The sequence below is a fragment of the Pelmatolapia mariae genome, linkage group LG12, assembly GCF_036321145.2.
Source record: "Pelmatolapia mariae isolate MD_Pm_ZW linkage group LG12, Pm_UMD_F_2, whole genome shotgun sequence".
Lineage (NCBI taxonomy): Eukaryota > Metazoa > Chordata > Actinopteri > Cichliformes > Cichlidae > Pelmatolapia > Pelmatolapia mariae.
This window is the reverse complement of record NC_086237.1, coordinates 4,799,716-4,818,094: the sequence shown is the minus strand read 5'-3', so window position 1 is coordinate 4,818,094 and position 18,379 is coordinate 4,799,716.

Here is an 18,379-nt window from a genome sequence, read left to right as displayed (position 1 = left end):
ACAGATCATTACAAAGAATGAACATGACTCATTGGTGAACAGAATATAGATCGATATTTGGCGGTTAGACTCCGATGGCCCATCTCAGCAAAACGGAAAGGATTAGTAAGTAAGTAAGTAAAATTTTATTTATATAGCACCTTTCAAGACAAAGATCCCAAAGTGCTTTACAAAGAAATACCAGGACATTTAAAACAAAACAGACAAAAAGGTTAAGATCAGCTTTTAGTTGAGTCCACAGATCTCAGGCTCAGAGGGAGAAAGTTCCACAGTCTGGGGGCCACAGTGGGAAAGCTCCGTCTCCCTTAGTTCTCAGCCTTGTATGCTGTATGTAAGTAGGCCCTGATCACATGACCTCAGGGACCTGCTTGGGACATAGGGCTGCAGAAGTTCAATAATGTAAGCTGGTGCTGGTCCATGAAGAGCTCTAAAGCAATGCAGCTGTATTAGCAACGGTGTCACATGTGAAGTTCATTGTGGAGAAGAGTTTTTCACACAGATAGGTGCTGCCAAAAAGGCACATGATCCGCTTAAACTCCATCAAGGAAGGTGGAGGGCAGTCCTCTCAAAAATTGTCCGAGCTTGTCTGTGGTTCCACTCGCCTCTCCGAACTTGGCTTTGAGATCAGAACTGAACTGCAGTCAATTAGCTCCATCTAAATGGTAAATGGACTGATTCTTATATAGTGCTTTTCTACTCTCCTGGAGTACTCAAAGCGCTCTATACAACACGCTGCATTCACCCACACACACCCATTCACACAAGCAATCTATGCTTTGTCAGTGCTTTTTAACTAACATACATTCATACAGTGTGAGGAGCTTGGAAAGAAAAGCGTCTGGACTTCTTTAAGTTGCTTGAAGACGTTTCACTTCTCATCCGAGAAGCGTCTTCAGTTCTGAGGTCAATTGGTGGAGAGTCCCAGATTTAAACCCTATGGGAGTGTCCAGCTGGGTGACAAAAAACGTATTAGCACTGGGTGACAGTATAGGTTTTCCCGAAACTCATTACAAGTGACCAGCATTGCTAATTTGTGTTGTTGTCACGAGCCTGAGCTATGGTAGCACACAAGTGTTAAAAATATAAAACACCCAGGGCAACGACTCACGCAGGCGCCTGTGAGAAAAAACACACGGGCCGCACTAATATCAAACTTTGATTTCAAGTAGGGGGCCACAAATATTGTTCTGGGGGCTGCTAACTGAATGTCATGAGCATAGCAGTGATAGCAAATACCCTAAAGGGGTTCAAAATATGCTGAATAGGAAGTAAATATATTAGAAATAATAAGTGCCCCAATACAGAACCTTGTGGCACACAATAGGTAAGGGAAGTGGAAGATGACCTGTACTGGGAAATCACAGAAAAGCATAGTTCAGACAAATATGAGGAGAACCACTCCAAGGCAGATCCAGATACACCGACATAATATTTCAGCCTAGCAAGCAAAACATGGTCAAGGCCGACAGGAGGTCTAACATCAGCAGAATAGAACATTTTCCTCTATTGTTTTGCATCAAAATGTCACTGGAGACTCTAAGAGGAGCTTTTTTCAGTAGAATAAGCTCTATGAAAGCCAGACTGAAACTTGTCAACAATGCTGTATTTGTCAAAAACGGCTATCTTAGCAATAAACGGTCATTTTGAGATGGGTCTGTAACTGCTAAGAAGAGAAGGGTCTAACTTGGGTTTGGGTAAAAAGGTCTAGGCTCCGGGGGGATTCGAGCAGGACCCCCTGGAACCTAGATGCTGATGGTGGAGATGAAGGTGGTCTTGAATGGAGCTTGAGTAATGAGGAGGTGGGTTGCACAAAGGCGTCTGCGAAGGATAAGGACAAATGCGCAGTGAGATTTAAACTACGTAGCATGAAGGCCGATTGACCTGGAGAAGGCTGGGAGAAGGTGATTGGACTAGACCAGTGATGACACAAATAGTGTGGGAAAGTGGAACTGAGAAAGCTTAGATTTAGCCAACCTGGAAGCCGACAGATGGGAGGCCATCTTCCTTTTTGATTCTTTACTGATCTTGTTTTTGAACACATAAGCTTCATGTATTTGCATATTTACATAACATGCTTTACATTTCTGTGTATTATGTCCTCTGCTCTTTGATGCAGCTCATCTACAACAAAGCCCGTCTCTGTCATGAAGTATATAAGGAAGCCTGTGGTACCGAAGCAGAAAGTATCAGGATCGTTAATATTTCAGAGTCCACCCTGCCTTCCTGACTGTTATCCAATCTCAGCTCTCCACATGGCACTTTATGTTGGCATTATTAATTTACTGATAAAATGGATGACTGAGTAAGCATGTGTGATGGCTGGACAGGAGGGGGGTTGCTGCTGGGACAGGACTGGGCTTTTTGTACAGAGGCTAGAGGGGTAATTGAGATCAATCCTCCACCCTCCACAGTCAGTTGTTGTTGTGTGTGTGTGTGTGTGTGTGGGGGGGGGGGGGGTCAAAGAGGAGACAAAATACAAATTTTGTGAAGCACTAATGTTGTTTTATCTCCCCTTCTGAATGTAGTGACGCAGGGTTTGTGATGGAAATGGCAACACAGTTAAAAATGTCACTGAAAATCACATCCATGCTGCTTTTCTTCCAAAAATTAATAGTTTTGTTCACTTACCTATATAAATCAGTTATATTCCTAACATTTTCAAAATGTTAAAAATATAAACTAATATAAGTGTGTTTATCCTAAAAAGGATGACCAAAGTAAACAGCAAAAGCATTTGATCGTTTGAAAAATAACTGATAACCTACACCTTATCAGTTTATGTCAGTTTATCATCAGCCCCAGGTGGGCAGAGACACCTAAGTTTATGGATGCCATAACTGAAGGACGAGAAGATGTAGGAACTTAAAACTGATACTTATTGAAGTGTATCTACTAAAAATATGAGACAGGTCTGAATCTCAGTGACCTCGACCTAAAGGTCAAAGGTTGAGTTCTCTGAAAACCTAGTGCAGTAACTCAAGGTGGAGGTCACCTACGATTTTCATATTGATACCAGAGGTGCAGCTACTAAAAATCTTGGACAAGTTCAAATCTCAGTGACCTCGACCTAAAGGTCAGTAGTCAGAGGTCACATTTTTGAAAATCTTGTGAATTTGATAACTCAAGAATAAAGTCACTTAGGATTTTCAAAATGATACCACAGGTGTATCTACCAAAAATCTCACATGAGTTTGAATCTCAGTGACCTTGATCTCAGGATCAAGGTATTAAATGTACTGTGCTGCAGTGGTTTGAATCATATCTATCTCATATTTAGACTCCAGTTTGCTCACGTAAATAGTCTTAGTCGTACTTTCAAGTTAATTATGGAGCCAGATAACACACACTAACACACACCAATGAGTTAAACTGCAGGAATGTCTTAAAGACATAAAGACCTGGATGGCCGCTAACTTTCTGCTTCTTAATTCAGATCAAACTGAGGTTATTGTACTCGGCCCTGAAAATCTTAGAAATATGGTATCTAACCAGATTCTTACTCTGGGTGGCATTACCTTGGCCTCCAGTAACACTGTGAGGAACCTTGGAGTCATTTATACATATGACATCGTATAGTACTATGACATCTTTAATATAAGATGGGGCCTGATTATTCAAGCATGTGTGGAGAAGGATTTTAAATTTGATTCTGGAATCAACAGCGTGCCAATGAAGAGACACCAGTATGAATGAAATAGGCTCTTTATTTCTAGTCCCAGAAAGATAGTTCAGTGAGTTTATTTACAGTGAATTTTTCAAACTATTTACATTATTTCAGTCTTTTTGAAGGAATACATCCACAGTCTCTTACATACACTACTCCAGGAAGGGGGGCTCATCAGGTAGTGAAATCCTGTATCTGACAGAGAGATTCTCCACTCCAGCTCTCTCACAGAAGCCTCCAAGAAATAAACAGGTCAGGTTCCTGGGGCAGACAGGTGAGAGGTAGGCAAACAGGTAAACAGACTTATGGCACAGAGGTAACTACCATGACTGATTCAACGCTCGGGCGACAAGTGAAGGAAAGACAGCTGATTGCCAGCTGATTAACAGGTGGGTGATTATCCCAGGTGTGTGTGGCAGGAGGGTGGCGATCCAGCAGGATTCACACACACACACACACACACACACACACAAACTGAGAGAGAGAAAACAGAAAGGCAGAATCACACAGGATGGCTGGAGGACCATGACACATATCATTAAGGCTGGATCAGGTGACCTGAATCCTCCCTTTGCCAAAGTAGGGTGAAAAAGCTCTCTTTAAATCTGTAGCATCAGAGCATAAAATACTAGTACAGGTACAGTGAGAGGGATGACTGACAGGGAAAAGCAAAAACTGGAGAAAGAAGACAAAGTTAACTTACAGTAGTGGCTTATAAATGCAGGGTAAGAGAAGGTACTCAGTGTATCAAGTCTCTGAGCAGCCTGAGCCTATGGCTACCTAACTAATGGATGATTCGGAGTCAGCTGATCCATAAACTTGAAAAGGAAAGCTTTAGCCCAGTCTTAAAAGTAGAGAGCACATCCCAGCTGGGAGCTAGTTCCCTGTGCAAAAGTCTTGTCTGACCCTAAGTGTGGATTTGTAGACGATTGGAAATTGTTGGATTCGAAGGAAGGCCCTTGAGGGGACTGTTGCAACAGTTTTGACCTTTCTGAACTTTTGTTAATCTTTCACTGTAAAAGTCAAACCAGACAAACCAGTCACGCCAGACTGGTGGAAAAATGTCAAGACAGTTTTCCACCCCAGACAGCCCATCTGAGAATGAGACTATTCTGTCCCCTTGGCTAACTAAGCTGGGACATGAGTCTCTGATGCTCTGACCGAAGCAGAGGGAGCCAGACCCCGGTATAGGCTCCCCTAATCGGCGCTATGTTCCAATCGGGGGTCTGGTCAAAAGTTCTTCGGACCTGCTCTGTCGCCGCAGTCACCGCCTTCCATGCGGCCGGCATCCAGAACTGTGTCTGCTCTGCCTACTACTATTGTCATAAAAGATAAGGACACCTGCAGCCCACTGCCATCTCAGCACCACCAGAGATCAGCCGTACATGTTAGTATATCTCCAATAAGGAATGACCAGCAACCAAATTTGCTATCCAAACCCTTTAAAAGAGTACTAGTGTGTTATCTTTGTGAGTAGGAAGGTCACACTAAACCCATGTATTTAGTGTGTATTCCGTGACCTAACAAAATTCTGAGTTACAACCAGAAAATGGATCATCAATAAAAATGACAACAGTAAAGATTCATGGGAGAAAAACCAAAGCCTTGGTAGATAGTGGCAGTACTCAAACTCAGCATGTACCCAATAGTATTTTGTGTACTCTTGAAACTATCCCAGTCTGCTGTGTACACGGTGATGGAAAGCCTTAGGTTACAGCTGACATCTTTTTTGAAATGCAAGGGCAACCACATCCATTAAATAGGTGTGGCAGATAACTTGCAATAACTTGCAATTTCCAGTCATGCCATGCTTTATGAATTGTTGGAACCTGTGCAGAACTATAATGTTGTGACAAGAGGCCAAGCTAAAGAAATGATGAGCACCTCCCAACACTCAGTGCTTTGCCTTTCTTTAATGCTGACCTAGAAACAAAACCCAGGAAATCACGCAGTCAGAGAAGGGAGGAAAAGTTCAAAGATACTATTGTAAAACCAGCAGCTGAGGTTACTCCAGAGGTACGCTTGGAATTCCACATACCTACCATACCTACCAACATAATTCAAATTCAACAAAACAACCCAATGTAGCCGGATGGGCTACTCGCCTTTCTTTTTTCTCTCGCTCGCTCTACTGCTCTCGCTCTCTCCTGCACTTGCTCTCGCTGCACAACTACGTTAATTAGGAACACACCTGTATATTGATTACAGAGTGGTGTTTACCTGTATAAAGGGAAGCCGGTTTTTTTGTTAGATCATTCCTCCCGAGCTTCTGGTGCGACACAGCAGTAAATGCTGGCCTATTGGTTAATTTACCGATACGATCGGATCGTGTGACTGCTACAGGTAGGCCTCCTTTTGACCTCTGATTCCTCTCAAAAGTCGGTAACTAGTAGTCATATTTCTGCGGCCCACTACAGTGCGGCTGTTTCTTTTTTCTTTACTCCAGCCGTGGTGGAGAGACGCGTGAGTTGCGTCCACCGTGCAGTAGGGGAGACCGGGGATAGTAGTAACATTTTTGACATTTCTGTCTGTAAATTGGAGCTCTTTTAAGGTAGTGGATTGAAAATTTAATGCAAAGTATTTACATGTCTCTGCTATAAAATAGTGCAGCTATTTTCTCTGCATCACAATTACCCATTGCATGGTATGGTCTCAAACACAGAGTGAAATGTTACAATTAACCCCATAGTCTGGGTTAGTTGTAACATATCCTGGGGTGAAATGTAACACAATGAAATAAGGGTACTGAAAAAACATTAACATGTAATCTTTTTGATTCAACACAGAGCCATTTATGTAGCTATGTGTGTGTGACAGAATGCAGAAATCTAGCTTTTGAACATATTCCAACCCCCCAAAAAAGACAAATGATGGAATTTTCTACAACTGAATATTTCATTAATTTTGGTTGGTCTTCCTTGAGTTTGGCCTCATTGGCTCAGTGGGCATTGTAACCTACAACTCTTGCACCAATTTTGAACATGAAGCTGAAAAAATGTAGTTGTGCACCAGCATCGCAATTCCATTACTTTTTATCATGGCTTACCTTGGTGTGGTCTGCAAAGTGCTTCAGAAAGATGAGGAAATCTGTTTCTTGCACCCATCCTGATTTATTTCCACTACCAATACTTCCTACTGGTCCATCTCTGACACAGTGGTCTGCATAATGTATGTGTGGGAACACAAACAGTGGAGGAATTGTGTTGCCAATGGCATTAACCGCATAAACAAAGGTGACCAGTGAACCTCTCTCTGCTGATGTCGTTGCCCCAACTTGTTTAATATAAGTTAAAGTAATAGTGTGGTAAGTTGTAACATCTGCATTATTGTTACAACTAACCCAGACTGTTGCTGTTACAACTGACCCAGACTCCTATAGCCATGAACTAGCTAACATTACAGCCAACGGCTAAAACATTAGCACTAAAGACCTACACAGAATATATCCCCATAGACATACAAATAACATAATTTAAGTTTGAGTTTAACTGCAAAGCAGATAATGCTATTAGAAATTGAAATAAAGTAGAAAAACTTACTTTTTGGAATACAAATTACTTTTTTTCGTGTTAAATTGCCTGTGTTTGACAAAATGTGCTGATTTTTCACATGTGATAGCAGAACTGAATTGGGCATGCACAGGATGAATCACATCATTTGAAACTTAATCCTGATTGGAGAAATTGGAAGTGTTACAACTGACCCACGTTACAACTATCCCCGGTCTCCCCTACAGCGCCTCCAGTCTTGGGGTAAGCCGCTTATATTATAGCCGCTAGTATTTGTAAATTAAAGAATAAGGTTAGCTTTGCCCTTTTTTGTTTTTTTTTTTTGGTTTTTTTTGTTTGTAGGGTTTGATTGCTGCCGCACCCTCTCAGGGACCAACTGCCTGATTTTTAAGCGAAGAGTCGAGACGCCTGCCTAGCTGCTGTCTTGTCTTGCCTTGTTTTATCATGTGTTCCGATCTGTTGGCTGTCCAGTTTTACTCCTGCTGCTTTGCCTCGCTAAGCCCCTTTTAGGACTATCGTTTCACTCCAGCTTTCGCGGCTGGTCGGGGCGATCCTCAGCTGCATATTGGGCTGGTGATACAAAACTGGTACTGCCTCTCCCTTTTCTCCCAGTTGTGGAGAGCTGCACGAGACTGAGTGGGCTACGGACAATCGGAACCAGCACCAGCTGTGGGCTGGCTCGCAGAGTACAAGTATTTCCAATCGGTGCTCTGTGGTGTGTATGTGGGTGTGTTTTATTGCAGATCTCAGTTTTTCTTTTAATTTCTTTTTTTAGTATATAGAGAGCCTGTTTATGTCCCATGTTTTATCATCTTAATGTGTATGTCTTGTGCTTTTATTTCAGCGAACTGAGGATCTACCAGCGGCCGTGGGACCTTAGGTGGCGGGTCGTTTTCCACACTACTCTTTGTTGTACAGCACCAGGTGAATAGACTATAGTGGGGTTTTTTGTGTGGTTTTCTTTTGGTCCACCGTTGCTGGTAAGTCCCAGTTGTATGTTTATCTTTATTGTAATTTGGGACACTGTTTTAGATGACACTGCATTCAGTGCGCTGTTGTTTTGTTTTTATTTTATATTAATAAATAAAATTGTGTTAATATTTGAGCCGGCCTCAGTGTGCATCCCTGAACCTGTGTGAACGTTGTTGTTGTTTTAATTACATTTTATTTTTAAAGTTCACATTTCCTGGGGGCTAGAATTTCCTCCCAGGTGGCGTTGTCATTTTAGTATTTCTTTTATAACCCCGCCGACCACTTGGTCACACCAACATTATCAAACATTTAAATGAAAGTGAGGGAAGGGGAATCTGAGGTTGAGCCTGACAGTGCCAAAGAGCCATCGGCACGGCCCAGCTAAGCAGCTAGTAATCCCTCAAGCAGTCCAAGACAGTGCTTACCTTGGGCTGCTTTGTTCCCTGGACTGGCGATCTAGGGAAACATAAGAGTACTGCTCGCATTAAACGTCACTTTTACTGGCCTGGCCTGCGCTCAGATGTGGCACAATTCTGCAGAAGTTTCCCTCAGAAGACATCAACTCAAGCGTCCTTCAGCCCACCACTCCAGCCTCTGCTTGTTATTAGTATTCCTTTTGAATTGTTTGCCTGTTGGAATATAGCAAAGCAGGAAATCGTTACATTACAGATTCTGTTGGTCGTTACAGATTATGACACTAAATACTCTGAAGTCTTCCCATTAAAAAATAAAAAGGCAAAGCTGTGGCTTTTTCTTTATTTTGGTTTAAGGATTGGTTTCTCCTGTGAAATTCTCAAAGATAAAGGCACCAACTTTATATCTGTGCTATTAAAACAGGTCCTTAAGCTACTGGGCATCAGGAGTGTGAGGACCTCCCCATACCATCCCCATACAGATGGGTTTATGAAACATGTTAGTCCAGCCCACAAACTAAAGTTCCATAAGTGTCTGGATATAACTGGAATCATTGAATTTTTGCTTACCCAGAAGTACCTCAGGCCTCCACTGGTTTCTCACCTTTTGAACTTCTTTATGACCATGAGGTAAAGGGTCCTCTGTGTTTAAAAGAAAGTCGCCAAACTGTCATATCCTATGTTATCAGGATGAGAGATAAATGATAGCAAGCTACTGGCAAATTGGCAGGATCCCTTTGAAGTGCAAAAGAAACTAGGTCCTACTACTTACCAGGTTATCACTCCAGGGCTCTGGCAACCTAGTAGAGTGCTTCATGTTAACCTGCTTAGAGAGTGGGTCATACACACTGAGAAAGCAGCATTGTTGCTCATTCGTTGTGTGGGAGAGGACAAAGAGGCTGATATGAATATTTGCCACCTCTGTCTGTCTCTGACATGGATTTAACCCATCTTACTACAGCACAAGAATAGGAGTTACAATCTTTACTTAAATCAGACATATTTCCAGAAAGTCAATAAATGTAAACAGACTGGTTCTTATACAGCACTTTTCTACTCTGAGCACTCAAAGTGCTTTACACAACTTGCCTTATTCACATAAGTACTTTTTGTACGCTCTTTCTATCTAACATTCACACACATTCATACTCTGATGGATGCATCAGAGAGCAACTTGGGGGTAGTATCATGCCCAAAGAGCATGCACACTGGAGCAGACAGGGATCAAACCACCAACCTCCCGATTAGTAGGTGACCCGCTCTACCACCTAAGTTACAGCCACCATATTTCCCAATATCAATGTGTTTGATATTGTAAGGCAGAGGTAGGGAACGTTAGTCCTCGAGAGCCGGTGTCCTGCAGGTTTTAGATCTCACCCTGGGTCACCACACCTATGATTAGTTTATCAAATGATTATCAAATGTTTATCAGGCTCTGCCTCCCATTCTACTTTTAAATACTCTAGGAACAACAAGTAAGCCTGCAGTGTGAGAGCGAAGTGCTCTAATAGGGTGATATGGTACTACAAGGTCATTAAGATAAGATGGGGCCTGATTATTTAAGACCTTGTATGTGAGGAGCAGGATTTTGAATTCTGGATTTAACAGGAAGCCAATGAAGACAAGGCAGTACTGATAGTCCCTGTCAGTACTCTTGCTGATAAAACAGAAGGTCTTTCTGGAACTTTAGAGATGTTGCACAAATGGAAGAAAGCAGTCCTACATATTTGTTTAATATACACATTGAACAACATGCCCTGGTCAAGAACAACTCCATGATTCCTCATAGTGGAACTGGAGGCCAAGGTAATGCTGGTCTGCTGTCAGAGGCCATAAGAAGATCATTTGTAACCTTCACTAAAGCTGTTTCTGTGCTGTGATGAGCTCTGAAACCTGACTGAAACTCTTCAAATAAGCCATTCCTCTGCAGATGATCTGTTAGCTGTTTGACAACTACTCTTTCAAGGATGTTTGATATGAAAGGAAGGTTGGAGATTGGCCTATAATTAGCTAAGACTGCTGGGTCTAGAGATGCTTTTTAAATAAAGGTTTAACTACAGCCAGCTTGAAGGCCTGTGGTACATAGCTGATTATTAGAGATATGTTGATCATATTTAAGATTGAAGAATTAATTAATGGCAGGACTTAGGAGTCATTTAGTCTCTAATGGTTAAAATTTTATTTGTGAAGAAGTTCATGAAGTCATTACTAGTTAACGTTAAAGGGATGGTTGGCTCAACAAGGCTCTGACTGTTTGTCAGCCTGGCTACAGTGCTGAAGAGAAACCTGGGGTTGTTCTTATTTCCTTCAGTGAATCATTACAGTATAATGTTTTTTAACAAATGTAATGGGGAAGGCTTTAGGACCCAGAGGACGCAAGGGAGGGTATAAAAGAGGAAGTAGCAGCAGGTGCTCTTCTTCTGTCATTTGCACTGATGAGCGGCTGTGAACAATGGTTGTGTGAGTAGGTGAAGAGCCTGAGAAGTTTTAATTGTCTTCTACGCAAACCGTTGTTTTAAACCTCTACAGCAGACGTTCGAGGTACAGGCTGTTTTTCTTTTAGTGTTTTTTTAAATTTGTTGAAATGTATTTGATGTTTATTGTATTTGATGGTTTTTAGTAGTGATTTTAGAAGATAAGCCAAGATAAGCCAGGTGTGCAGCAAACACAGTTGTCTGCTGGAGGTATGTTAACTTAATATATTTGACATTAAAAAAAGTATATTTATGCACTATAATCTAATTTATATTGTATTGCCTCCTGCAGGACAGTCTGCACATGTGAATTTGTCACTGTTTTTTCCTCCTCCTTTTTGTTGCGTTTTTGGTTTTAGAGTAGGGTCACCTTTTAAAACTGTTTTTTATGTCGGGTTTGTTTTTATTTTTACTGGGCTGGTGCAATATTAGTCGGGCAATGTGCAATCCCTGAGCTGGGCTCTTGCCTTAGGGGAATTAGGTCTTTTAGAGGTGCTCTGTGTGGATTTGCAGTGAATAAGTTTTATTAAGAGTGATTTTAGTGCCACCAATTATTGCTTGAACTAAAACACTTAGTGCATGCGATAAGTGGTCTGTTGGGCTCATATTTATTTGGGGTGGATTTGTTTCTTTGAAAGCAACGAGCATCTGGGACCACCAGGGTAGAGCAAGCCCTCAGGTGATAATTGCATTGCTGGCAGGTTGCACCAATAAGACTATATTGTGGTTGTTAGTGACCTTTTCCATTTTGATGTTTTAGGCCTTTTGCAAACCCCTTGTGTTTTCTTTTAAAATAATAAATTTTTACGTATCTGACTGACATTGACCCTCTTGTCCCGTTTATTCTGGGCTCGTTCCTGTAAGAGCTCTGGGTCTGAAAGTTTGTATGAGTAGTATAGAGGCCCTTAGCGGTTACTCGGTGGCTTTTACTCGCTACATTATTTGGCGTTGTCGGCAGGATCCAGGTCATATCAGTTACAGTGTTTTGTTTTTTTTTGGTGTGGCCCTGTTTATTTTAGTAAGTGTTAGAGGAGAGGAGGGAAAAAACAGTGACATCTTCTACGGAGGGTAAGCCAACGGTTGGGCTGTCTGCGGGGATAATAAACCTCCTTCGCCGACCCTATGGACGACGTACAGGCCCTCTTGGAGCAGCTGCAGCAGCTAAAAGCAGCAAATGAACAGTTGAGAGACCAATTACAGGAACGTTCTCCTGTGACTGGTCCAGTGCCAGATCCAGTGCCGGGTCCATCTACTGTGCCATCAAATATGAACCCAATAAATGAAGCTACAAATGTGTGTTACGTTTATGCACCTCGGGAGCATAAATGCCCAAGGTTTACTGGTAAATTGTCAGTGGACTTGTTAACTGTTGACCAGTGGGTTGAAGAAGTACGTAGATGCCTGGAGATTCGTCCTATGTCAGGAGCAGCACAAGTGATGTTTGTGATGGACCATCTTGATGGCAGTGCTAAATCTGAGGTCTGTTTTCATTCGAGTACCAGTAGAGACACTCCTGACAAGATTTTTGATATTTTAGTTGAGAACTATAGCTGTACTCAGTCGTATGTAGCTGCCCAGCTACAGTTCTTCCAGCACACCCAGCGAGAAGGGGAATCTCTGCGAGATTACTCTCATGCCCTTAAATCTTTAATGGACACTGTAATCTGTAAGACACCAGGTGGTATTCCAAATTCTGATATATTGCTAAGGGACCAGTTTACTGAACATGTCCATGATGATATGCTGCGCAGAGAGTTGAAACAGCGGGTCCTTCAAACACCAGACATGTCCTTTCTTGCCCTACGCAGTATTGCCCTTAAGTGGGCTGATGTAGGCAGGCAGGGAGTGAAAACTAGGTCCCGAGCCTATTCTTGTGATACGCACTGTCAGGTAGTAGAAGGAGTTAATGCAGAGATGCATGCAGTCACCACTAGGCCTAATGATGACATTCTACAGGTAAAAGACTGCCTTCGTAAACAACAGGTTCAGTTGGATACGCTCATGAAGCAAATGTCTGTCCATTTTTCACAGCCCTCTCAGACTGGACTAGCCCCGACCCCTCCCACAACTAGGCCTTTTGGTTTCCAGGCAGATGGAAAGCCAATTTGCCATCGGTGTGGTAGGGCTGGTCATATTGCCAGGTTCTGTAGGGTAAAACATCAAGCTATAAAGAATAGTGGTGGGTCTCATGCTGATGCACATTTACAAAGTCAGGTTGTAGGACAAGGCCCTGAGTTTCAGCCATCGGGAAACTAGGTCCCTCTGGTGCAGAGAGCCAGGCATCAGGAACAGGGTTTACAGGCTCAGCTGAAGTTGTTATGGAAGATCCCTCTCGATAAATTGGGAATTGTCCAGTAGTGGAAATAGAAATGGGGGGTGTCATAGTTCCCTGTCTTTTGGATACTGGGTCCATGGTCACCACTATTCGAGAGAGTTTCTTTGAGAAGCACTTCAGGTCACAGGGGGTGGGGCATTTAAAGAAATGTCAATGGTTACGCCTTAGGGCAGCTAATGGGTTGAGAATCCCCTATACAGGCTACATGGAGCTTGATGTGACTGTTTTTGGTGGCACCCTGACAAAAATGGGTGTGTTAGTGGTGGAGGACCCTCCAGAGGGGAGTGTTCAGCAGCCACAGAGTGTGCCTGGCCTCTTGGGGATGAATATCATTAGCCGTTGTTACCACCTACTCTTTGAGCAGTTTGGCCCTCGTCTGTTTGAATCTCCTGCCCTTGAAAATGCCAGTAAGACGTGGAAAGAGACACTTCACAAGTGTCAACGCATTGAGGCTTTGAATACATCCGGGTATTTAGGTAAAGCAAAAGTTCACGGTCGAGCTGTTTGTGTCCCTGCTGGTTCGTTGAAATGGATACGTACTAGCTGCCCCTCTGCTGCTAACATTAACCTTCCATCAGTGCTCCTGGAGCCCATAGCGACAGGTAATCCCCTTCCAGGAGGCATCTTGGTTTCCCCGGCCCTCTTTTCTGTTGAACAGGGTGTTGTTGACATTCTGGTGGTTAATGTGGGAATTGAGGATGTTTGGTTACCGCCCTGTACACAACTAGGTGAATTGCATGTGGTTGACCCTCCATCATCTGGGGACTCTGTCATTACTGAAGAGTCTGATGATCCCACGATGCAGATAATGATGCACGAAGTGACTGTACAGGCGCATCCGCACCTTGATTTTTCCGAGCTCTCATGGCCTAACTTGTCCAATGAACAGTCACAACAGGGAGTGTCACTTTTGCAGAAGCATTGCACAGTTTTTAGCCATGGGGAGGGAGATTTAGGATGTACCACATTGGTGGAACATGAGATCCCTTTAATGGATGATGCCCCAGTGCGACAGCGGTATCGCCGACTTCCACCCTCTCAGTATGAACAAGTGAAAGCCCATATTAAAGATTTGTTGGATCGGGGGTAGTGCGTCCAAGCAGTAGCCCTTATTCTTCTCCGATTGTGGTGGTTTTCAAGAAAAATGGAGAGATTAGGCTGTGTGTCGATTACCGTTTGCTTAATGCCAAGACACGGAAAGATGCTTACCCATTACCCCGTATTGAGGAGTCATTAGATGCCCTGACGGGAGCACAGTGGTTCTCTACATTGGACCTTGCAAGTGGGTATAATCAAGTACCAGTGGCTGAGAAGGACAAAGCTAAGACTGCTTTCTGTACCCCTTTTGGTCTTTTCGAATTCAATCGAATGCCATTTGGGCTCTGTAATGCCCCAAGCACCTTTCAGAGGCTAATGGAGCGGATTTTTGGGGATCAAAGTTTCCAGTCCCTTTTATTGTACCTGGATGATATTGTTGTGTTTTCATCCTCCTTTGAGCAGCATCTGGAGCGTCTTGACTTGGTCTTAACGCGCCTCAAAGAGCACAATCTAAAGTTGAAGCTGGAGAAGTGTCACTTTTTCCAGCCGGAGGTTCAATACCTCGGGCATGTAATATCTGCTTCTGGGGTGGTGACTGACCCTTCTAAGATTAGTGCAGTGGCTGAGTGGGCACGACCAACTACTTGTACAGAGCTACAGTCATTTTTGGGATTTGCCTCATACTATCGGCGTTTTGTTAAAGGTTTTGCCAAGTATGCTGCCCTGCTCCACCGGCTGGTGGGCGAGTTGGGAGGTACCAAGAAGAAACGTAGAAGTGGTGCCAGTGGGGCAATGTGTCACCTTTGGAGTGAGTAATGTGAGAATGCATTCCAAACACTAAAAAGGCTGCTGGTTAGTGCCCCAGTATTGGCATATGCAGATTTTGCTAAACCTTTTGTCCTTGAGATAGATGCTAGCCAGGCAGGTTTAGGGGCAGTTTTATCTCAGGAGCAAGAAGGAAAGAGACGGCCAGTTGCTTTTGCTAGCCGGGGCCTGCGACCTAGTGAAAGGAATATGTCTAATTATAGCTCTAGAAAGTTGGAATTCTTGGCACTAAAATGGGCTGTCACTCAAAAATTCCGTGAATATTTGTTGGGAAATAAGTTTGTTGTGTTCACGGATAACAATCCCCTTAGCTATTTGCAGACTGCTAAATTGGGAGCCGTAGAGCAGCGATGGGCCTCAGAACTCGCTGTGTTCAACTTTGAGATTAAATATAGGCCAGGTCCCAGCAATCGCAACGCTGATGCATTGTCACGGCAACTGCATCCACAGAGTCCATCTGGCCTGCTTCCAGGGTTGAAGGTTCCACAGGAAGTGCAAGATCAGACAGATGTAGGTCAACTGGGAAATGCTGTTGCCGCTACGTGTAGAGCCATAGCTGCATTTCCATCCCGACCTAAAGCTGATCTAATATCCCTTCAAGCTGCTGGCCCGGTAATTGGCCCTTTTTCACAGTATTGGGAAAGAGGGAGGCTGCCTACCAAGCAGGAAATGGGTAATGTAAGTAAGGGAGTGAGAAAGTTGGTGCAACAGTGGCCCAGAATCAAGTTGAAGGAAGGTGTCTTGTATCGTCAAGTTCAGACACCTGGTGATGGCCAAGTTTTGTTTCAACTGTTGCTACCCCAGTGCTTGCAAACAGAGGTCCTGAGAAGTTTGCATGATGATCATGGGCATCAAGACATTGGACGCACTACCAGCCTGGTGAGAGAAAGGTGTTTTTGGCCCTTTATGGCACGTGACATTGAGAAATATTGTCAGGAGTGCGATCGTTGTGTCTTGGCAAAGGCTGTGAAACCAAAAGTTCGCACATTCGGGGGGGACTGGTGGCTTCTAAACCACTGGAAGTCATTGCTATTGATTTCAGTGTTTTGGACAAGTCTAGTGATGGGCGGGAGAATGTACTTGTGGTTACCGACGTATTTTCAAAGTTCTCTCAAGCATACCCTACAGTAGATCAACGGGCAAGTACAGTGGCCCGGGTATTAACTGAAAAGTGGTTTTATATCTATGGGGTCCCTAAGCGTATCCATAGTGATCAGGGAAAGAGCTTTGAGGGAGACTTGCTGAAACGTCTGTGCCACCTGTATGGCATAGACAAAAGCAGGACCACGCCATATCATCCTGAGGGCAATGGACAATGCGAGAGATTTAACAGAACACTCCATGATTTGTTGCGCACCCTCCCTCCTGGTAAGAAAAGAAAGTGGCCGCAATACTTGCCACAGGTATTGTATGCTTACAATACCACAGAACATCAGTCCACCGGCTTTTCACCTTACGAGCTTATGTTTGGTCAGAAGCCCCAGTTGCCCGTTGACTTCTTACTGGGGGCCTCCCAGTCGGAACCTATGTCTAGATCTGCGCAGGAGTGGGTAGAGGAGCATCAACAACGTCTAAGTTCAGTTTATGTGCATGTGAAAGAACAACTCCAACAAGCTGCAGAGAGGAGAAATAAACATTTTCAGCCAACAGTTACTTCTCTTCTCTCCCCAGGTACTCTGGTTTATAGGAAAAGTCATCCTTTAGGCCGCCATAAGATCCACGATGCCCGGGATCCTGTGGTGTATGTTGTTGTGCAGAGTATGGACAAAGAAGGCAGGGTTTACAAAATACGCCCTAGAGATCATTCAGGTCCAGAAAAGAACTTAAATCGGGCAGAGTTGAGAGTAATACCCTCAGGTATTGTAGCACCTGCTCCAGAAGAATATCCCCTCTCTGACCCAGGGCTGGTAGTTGAGCCACCCCGGCAGTCAACATTAGACACACCAGATGAGGACAGTGAGGTTGATGGAGTTGTGCTTGCCCTTGTTCCAAACCCACCCCAAGATCAGCCACCCTCGGTATCTGTTCCAGAGCCCGTTAGGGAAACTAGGAGCATAGAATCCAGTAACATAAACCCTGTGTCCATAGATCCAGAACAGGTAGAGGAAAGTGGGATTGATAATAGGGAGAATGTTTTAGCACAGGACTCAGGAAGAGTTCAGGGGAGGCCTAAAAGAAGTACAGCAGGAAAGCATTCTAACCCCTTTAATCTCCCACGGTCAGTAAATCAGACTGCTGCTGCTCTCATTAGCGATTCCCAGAGCTCTCTTGTCCATAATGTTTTGCCCCAAAATGTATTTAGGCCCTGGCAGTAAGTGGTCACCGGGACGATGACCTTTCAAAACGGGGGCAATTGTAATGGGGAAGGCTTTAGGACCCAGGGGACGCAAGGGAGGGTATAAAAGAGGAAGTAGCAGCAGGTGCTCTTCTTCTGTCATTTGCACTGATGAGCGGCTGTGAACAATGGTTGTGTGAGTAGGTGAAGAGCCTGAGAAGTTTTAATTGTCTTCTACACAAACCGTTGTTTTAAACCTCTACAGCAGAGGTTCAAGGTACAGGCTGTTTTTCTTTTAGTGTTTTTTTTTTTAAATTTGTTGAAATGTATTTGATGTTTATTGTATTTGATGTTTTTAGTAGTGATTTTAAAAGATAAGCCAAGATAAGCCAGGTGTGCAGCAAACACAGTTGTCTGCTAGAGGTATGTTAACTTAATATATTTGACATTATAGTGCATAAATATACTTTTTTAATCTAATTTATATCGTATTGCCTCCTGCAGGACAGGCTGCACATGTGAATTTGTCACTGTTTTTTCCTCCTCCTTTTTGTTGCGTTTTTGGTTTTAGAGTAGGGTCACCTTTTAAAACAGTTTTTTATGTCGGGTTTGTTTTTATTTTTACTGGGCTGGTGTAATATTAGTCGGGCAATGTGCAATCCCTGAGCTGGGCTCTTGCCTTAGGGGAATTAGGTCTTTTAGAGGTGCTCTGTGTGGATTTGCAGTGAATAAGTTTTAAGAGTGATTTTAGTGCCACCAATTATTGCTTGAACTAAAACACTTAGTGCATGCGATAAGTGGTCTGTTGGGCTCATATTTATTTGGGGTGGATTTGTTTCTTTGAAAGCAACGAGCATCTGGGACCACCAGGGTA